Source organism: Fukomys damarensis, unplaced genomic scaffold (assembly GCF_012274545.1).
Source record: "Fukomys damarensis isolate Sample0158 unplaced genomic scaffold, DMR_v1.0_HiC HiC_scaffold_7, whole genome shotgun sequence".
In the NCBI taxonomy this organism is placed as follows: Eukaryota; Metazoa; Chordata; class Mammalia; order Rodentia; family Bathyergidae; genus Fukomys; species Fukomys damarensis.
In genome coordinates, this window is record NW_022900919.1 from 18669691 (window position 1) to 18676420 (window position 6730).

At 57.0% G+C, this 6730-nt stretch overlaps 1 protein-coding gene across 1 annotated transcript in view; it reads right to left on the reverse strand.

Moving 5' to 3' along the window:
* Positions 1-3792, reverse strand: part of Hapln3 (hyaluronan and proteoglycan link protein 3) — an 11858-nt gene extending 8066 nt beyond the window's left edge. Inside the window, exon 1 of the mRNA XM_033761004.1 lies at positions 3723-3792. The gene's annotated coding sequence lies outside the window, so the exon portion shown is untranslated. The remainder of the gene's footprint in view (positions 1-3722) is intronic.
* Positions 3793-6730: the final 2938 nt, after the last annotated feature.

The following is a 6730-nucleotide window of genomic DNA, read 5'->3' on the forward strand; positions in this document are numbered from 1 at the left end:
CCTTAAGTTGGGAAGATAAGAGTTTGGCTATTGAGGGTATGCGGAATTCTTGGTTCCCGATGCTTGCCCAGCTTTGGGGGCAAGAGTTGTGATGTAGAGGGACAGGTGCCGGCATGCAGTTTAATAAAAATTATGGTAAATTGTAACAGTGAAAGACACATGGCTGTGACTGTCCCTGGCATACCTATTCTATCATCCCGGCCACCGTCTGAAGCAGTTCAGGAGTCCTCCTTCACGAATGTCTTCAGTTGGGCTGTCTCAGCTTCCTCCAAGTCCTGACTTGATTCAGCATGTTTACCTTTCATGGTCCTTTGCACTTTGAGGAAGACACGGAAGTCGTATGGTCTCAGATCTGGTGAAAGGTGGATGAGGACACACTGTCGTGTCTTTATCAGCTTGCCTTCCATTTTTTGGCACTCAGTAGCAGCATTCGCTGTGTTTTTTATCACGCTTCGTAAAGACACTCACAAAGAAGGACTTCCAGAGCTGCTTCAGAAAGCGGCAGGAACAATGGGATGACTGTGGGCAAAGCAAGAGGGAGGATTCTGAGGAGGATCCGTGGCAATGAGTCCCTTTACTGTAACAGATCTTTTTTTAAATTTGAGCATTCATTGCATATTTTGGTCACCGCCGTAATTACGGAAAAGTGTGTTCTGCAGGTCTGTCAGCATCTATTGTAAGGAACCATGCAATGAATTGCTTTCTAATATCAGAAATCTCCAACATTCACGTGCTGAGAAAAATCGATACTGAGCCCGTGAGAGTCTTCATATCCATACTGTCCCTCATCTTCTTCCAGAAGAATAGCAGAAACAGGAACCGAGGCAAACAGCCTATTACACCTGTGGTTCTCTGGGAACCCAGGCTCCTTCTTGGCCAGCCTCGGAGACCCTGACACACACTCACAGCCTCCTGCCTGGGCCCCACACTTCCTTCCTGGTTTTTGAAGGGCTTCTACATCTAGCAGCTTTCAAGATCCTTCCAAGAGCCCCACCCCATGCCTGGCAAGGAAAAGTATATTCTTCCATTTCATCCACAAGTTAAATATGCATTCAGAACCACAAAGACATGCCAAGTGTGGTGGCACACGCCTGTAATCCTAGCACTTGGGCAGCTGAGGCAGGAATCACCTTGAGTTAGAGGCTAGCCTGAATTATATATGAGATGCTGTAAAAAGAACAAAAGCAAAAAAGAGACAGAGACATGAAACAACTACCCTAAGGTCACACAGCCAGGAAGCAGAACTCATGTGAAGTCTTTTCAGCCAATCTTCTTTGTGATTGGTCATATTTAAAGGCTAACCTCTTCTCATCAGCAGTTTCATAGACCCAGATACCTGTGGGCCTCATGGTGTCAGAATTATTACCCACACTGGACAGACGAGGAAGCTGAAGTTCCGAATGCCTAGATGTTCGCTTAAGTTTACCCGGGTAGATGAAAGAGCAGAGACTTGGCCTCACAGGCTGTACAAGAATGAACCACGAATCTGCCATGCCCGGCATGGTCCCAGGCACCAAGATAGAAGACAGAAGCCTAGTTCACATCCTAGTGAGCGTTGTGGCCTCCTCTTGCTAACCCTGGCTGCCCCAGCCACCAGCCCTCAGGGCCACCCAGAAGGCTCAAGACCAGTCAACCCAGTCCCCTTGGCAGTGGGTCACCCTGCAAATCAGCTGGGCTTGCCTGGGCACCCGGCCCTGGGCTCAGTGTTAAGGCCAGACACACCTGTGTCCTGCTGGGTGGCTTTGAGCAAGTTACTCGACTTCTCTGTCCCTCCATTTCCTCATCTGTAAAAAAGAAAGAGGGCTGGGGATTTAGCTCAGTGGTTCTGCCACCTGCCTTGTGAGCACAAGGTCCCGAGTTTGACCCCCAGTACCAAAACAAATAAAAAAGAAAAAGAATACTAAGCTGGGCACAATGGCAACACCTGTAATCCCAGGCCTCTGGGAGGCTGAGACGGAAAGACAGAAAGTTTGAGACCAGTGTGGGCAACTTAGCAACTCGTCAAGAACCTGACTCAAAACTAACAAAAAAGGGTTGGGGGTGTAGCTCCACACAAAGGCCCTAGGTTCAATCCCCAGTACTGGAAGAAAAAAAAAAGGGGGGGGTTCTAACAGCCCATCCCTGCAGGTCTGTAGCGAGGGTGTAGGAAGATGAACCATCCAGTTCCTGAAACACAGCAGAGTATCTCATGTGGATTGGCAGATCTGGGGCTCTGGGAGTCAATTGGCTACCTGGATTCGGTGCTGGCTCCACTCACTTCCTGTGTGTCCTCAGGCAAGACCCTGAACCTCTCCGTTTTGTTTTTGGTACCAGGGATCAAACTCGGGACCTTGCTCTTGCCAGGCAGATGGCGGCATCACTGAGCTAAATCCCCGGCCTTCCCTGCACCTCTCTGAACCTCGCTTTCTTCCTCTGCAAAATGGGAGTCACAATGAACCGGGCAGAAAACATTTGTGGGATCAAGGGACAACGTGTTCTGCAGAGCACGGAACACTGCCTGATCGGGAGCAAGCTCTCAGCATTCGCTGCTGTAACTTGGCCATTTACAAAGCGAAGCCTCCCATTACCCAAGTGTGTCTTTTCCTCCCTCTCTCCCTTCCCTTCCCTCCACAGCTGAGGAAACCGAGGCTAGAGGCACGGAGGGGGTTGAACCACCCAAGACTTTATCTTTGGAGAACTACCTCCAGCTCAGAAAAGGTTCTGGTCTCCTGCCGTCCCCGGAGGCCACTTGCCGGAGGCCCCTTCCCAACGGAACAATGAGCTGGGCCCCGCCTGGGAGAGGTGGAGGTGCCACCTGTCACCGGGCCGCCAGAGTCATAACCGCAGAGGACCCCGGCGAGGACCAGTCCCCAGACGCCAGCAGAGGGCAGCCATGAGCCCCAGTCTTAGCAGAGGTATCTGATTCGGGGACCCGGGTTAGGACAGGGATTCCCGTCCCGGGAAAATGCGACCCGCAGCCCTCCCGCCGCCCCCCGCTGCGGAGGCAGAGGCCCCGAGAGGCTGCGCGTGGCCACCCGGCGAGGGGGCGACAGGGCCGGCCCTACAGGTCCCGCGTGGCACCTCTCGGGGCGACGCTTTCTCCCACAACCCTCCGCCCCCCACGTGTCGGTCTCTAAGGCAGTGGTCCAAGCCTTGGAACCCACCCGAATCCCTGCGCCCGCCCCAGGTTGTCCCCAGCCCCTCCCGCGGCCCCGCAGCCCCGCACACCCCACAGATGCGGGGACAACACTCAAGGAACCAGGCTGCCCCGGGAAAGGGTCCGGCCCGGCCTCCCAGGGGGAAGGGTCCAGCCCAGCGGGGATCTCCCGGTCTCTAAGGCAGTGGTCCAAGCCTTGGAACCCACCCGAATCCCTGCGCCCGCCCCAGGTTGTCCCCAGCCCCTCCCGCGGCCCCGCAGCCCCGCACACCCCACAGATGCGGGGACAACACTCAAGGAACCAGGCTGCCCCGGGAAAGGGTCCGGCCCGGCCTCCCAGGGGGAAGGGTCCAGCCCAGCGGGGATCTCCGAGCCTCTCCGGGCCGCACCCCAGCGTCCCGCGCGAGCTATCCGCGCCCCGCGTCGTTCGCAGTGCACTCGCCCAGGGCGCCCTCACCGGAGATCACAAAGCAGGGCAGCCCAGGCTCCGCGGGACCAGTTCCCGACCCCCAGCCCTGCCCGGTAGACCCAGCGAGGAAAGAAAGAACCTGCACGCCCCAGGAGCCCAGATCCCCGAGCCAAGTACCGTCCCCAGCTGGTTCCTCGACGGCTGTCCCGACTCAAGAGAGAGGAGGACTTGGGGATCCTGAATGACCAGGAGGGAAGCGCCGGACAAACCTCGCGGTCCCGGCGGGCCAGCCCCTTAAAGAAACACAGCCCCTTTCCCTCCCAGGGCTGGGCCCCAGGGGAGGAGGTGGTGCGGACCTGAGCAGATTCCGGGCGGGCTGGGGACCACCCCGAAGCCGCCCAGGGAGTGTCTGGGAGCGGAGGCCAGACGCAGGTGGGGGGTGAGCATGGGGGCGGTGAGAAGGCCCTGATTTACCACAGTCGGACAGAGCGGGGAAGCGGCTCTCCGGTGCTCTGTGGGTGGGCTATGGCTGTCCCCTGTTTAGAAGAGGGCTGGAGGAATTCCGAAGACCTGAGCCCCAGGGAGAGCGAGGGGGTGCCGACAGCCCCCTGGGGAAATGGTCTCCTGTGGCAGCACAGGATGCTCTCTAGTAAACTAGCTAGAGCGGGAGGCTCTGGGTGGGGACAGGGGAGAAGGATGGGCCACCCTGCAGCCCCAGGGGCAATCAGGCTTCCGAGGACCCTTAGGGTTCTGGCATCTGTCGGCGCCGCCTTCAGGCTCAGGCGCTACCTCTCAGAATGCCTGTTTGGACAAGGTGTTTTCTTTCCCGGGCCAGACTGACAGCCCCACCACCACCACCCTACCCCACCCTTGTTTCCTCAACGGAGAAGCCTAAGGGAATCAGTGTGGTGGGAGATGACCTCAGGGTCGCAGAGCCCAGAGCCTCTTCCTAAAACAGCTCAGGACAGTGTGCACACGTGTGTGTGTGTGTGTCCGTGTGTGCCTGCACTTATCAAGTCAGAGGGCTACAGTGGAGAATGGAGAACTAGACAGTAAATTGCTCCTAAAGCTGAGCACCAGGCACATGGGCCAAAGGAAGGCCATGAAGGTTCCTCTGCAGGGAAAGACAAGTCTCATCCTAAGCAGGGTAGAGGGGAGGGGAAAAAAAGAAATCGGCGGAAGCACCAATCAGGAAACTCTGATGACAACAGCCAGAGTTCTGGTGGCCTCCAGTAGCCCAGACTCAGCACTGGTGCTTGTGTCTTGTCCACTTTACTCCTGGCAAGGCCAAGGACTCAGTCCTTTTCCTTTCATCTTTCTGATGAACTGAGGACCAGAGAGGTTGAACGCCCTGCCCAAGGTCACTCTGAGGCAGGATTTGAACCCTAGTTGTCTGACTTGAGGCTTTGAGTCCTGAGCATTTAAACCAGGAAGAGAAAGGGGCCTGGGTTCCAAAGCGAGGCGGGGTAACAGGTTCCAGTGGGGATAGCCACGGGGTGGGGGGACAGGCAGGGGCAACTTTGTCACTGTAATTCCCCTGGGCCAGGGTGGCTGCATTCAGGAAGCAGAAGTGAATTTGCAGAGGCAATGGTAAGGAACACCCAGAAAACGGGGGAGACTGATCAGAGAGGAGCCCAAGTAAGGGGACCCCAGTGCAGGGCTCAGGAGGGAGCTTTAGATGAGAGGGAGAAAGAATGAGGTTACCTGTGTCTCTCAAGCCAGGAAAGACCTGTGACCACTGTCCACCACACTGCCTGGCTAGTCAAAAAGATGGCCTGCAAACTCCCCGATGTGGAAAAGGTAGGCTAGCTATGAGATGGGAGCAAGGCTCAGTTTCCCCTTAAGTGAAGAAGACTCCTGGGTCCAGCAAGGTTCAACCTACAGTTGGTCCCTGGGAAGCAAAAGCATCCTGAGCAGGCATCTGGAAAGGCGCTGCTTCCCGGGGAAGGCTGGAGCAGGGCTGGGGTAGGAAAGGCTCCAGGGGAAAGTCAGAGGCCAGAAAGACTCCAAAGCTCCCCCAGATGAGGTGTCCAGCACCCCAGAACATATGACGACCACTTCCCGGGCCTTTCCTTCTGTCCCTGCCAGTGAGAAGCTCGGGCAACAGGCAGGTTTCTGGAAGGCGCCATCTCCACACTGGTTTCCCTGATATGTTTCCAGCACAGCGCCGCCTGCCCTCTGGTGGCCAAGTGGCTGACCTCCTGCTGCCCAGAGGCAGCCTGTGCTGTCTCAGCCTGGCTTCCAGAGCTTGGACAATACGATGCATCTTGCAAACTCGGGTGGGCTGCGCTGGGGGTGGACTTCAGCCGCAAAGCACTTGCTTGGCATATGGAGACCCTGAGCTCCAGCCCCAGCACCTCAAACCTGAGGAAGCTGGTGTGATACACACCCGTGATCTCAGGAGGGCACATGAGCTTAGCCTGGGTGACTAAGAAGACCCTGTCTCTAAATAAAAAAGGGCTCAGTGTGAGGGCCCTGGGATCCCCAGGAAAGAAAAGTGGAGAGGACAGCGGAGCGTAAGGGAAGAGAGAAGGGCAGTCTCACTGGCCCCTTTCCCAGCTAGTCAGTGACTCCTGCCTGCCACTCCCTTCCTGGCTCACCAGGGTTCTGGCCGCTTCTTGATAGGCCCTGTACAGGCAAGGCAGAGGAAGGACCTCTTTCCCACCAGCACTGGAGCACACAGGGCAGCAGCCTCCCCAGAACCTGTGTGTCAGGCCAACAGGCCCCATGCCCACCCGGCAGCATCCCATCCCCTCCTCCCTCCCCACGCTGCCCACACCGGGCCTGCCTGCCGCAGCTCTGGAAGCAGCCCAGGCTCTGCAGGCTCCTAATAGTTTTTGCAGCACAGCACTCCAGTGGTAGCAGAGAAAGGGGAAATCGCTGGAGGAAAAGCCAGCAGTGGCTGCCAGTCTTCCTGGCATGGGAAGGTGGGAGAGGCAGTCCAGGAGACAGCCTCAGTGCCAGGCACCCCCTGGCCTTGCACCAAGCAGCAGCCAAGGGGATGGAGATGGAGAAGGAAAAGGAGGGGAAGAGGGAAGTCGGTGACCCCACCCCCGAGACCCTCTTCCTGCTGTCTATGCAGCTGGACAGGTAACTGGGGGAATCCGGGGTGCAGATGGGAGACCAGGACCCAGGAAATGCCCCTGGGAGGAGCGATGGCGAGTAATGAGGAAGCACAGCCGAGT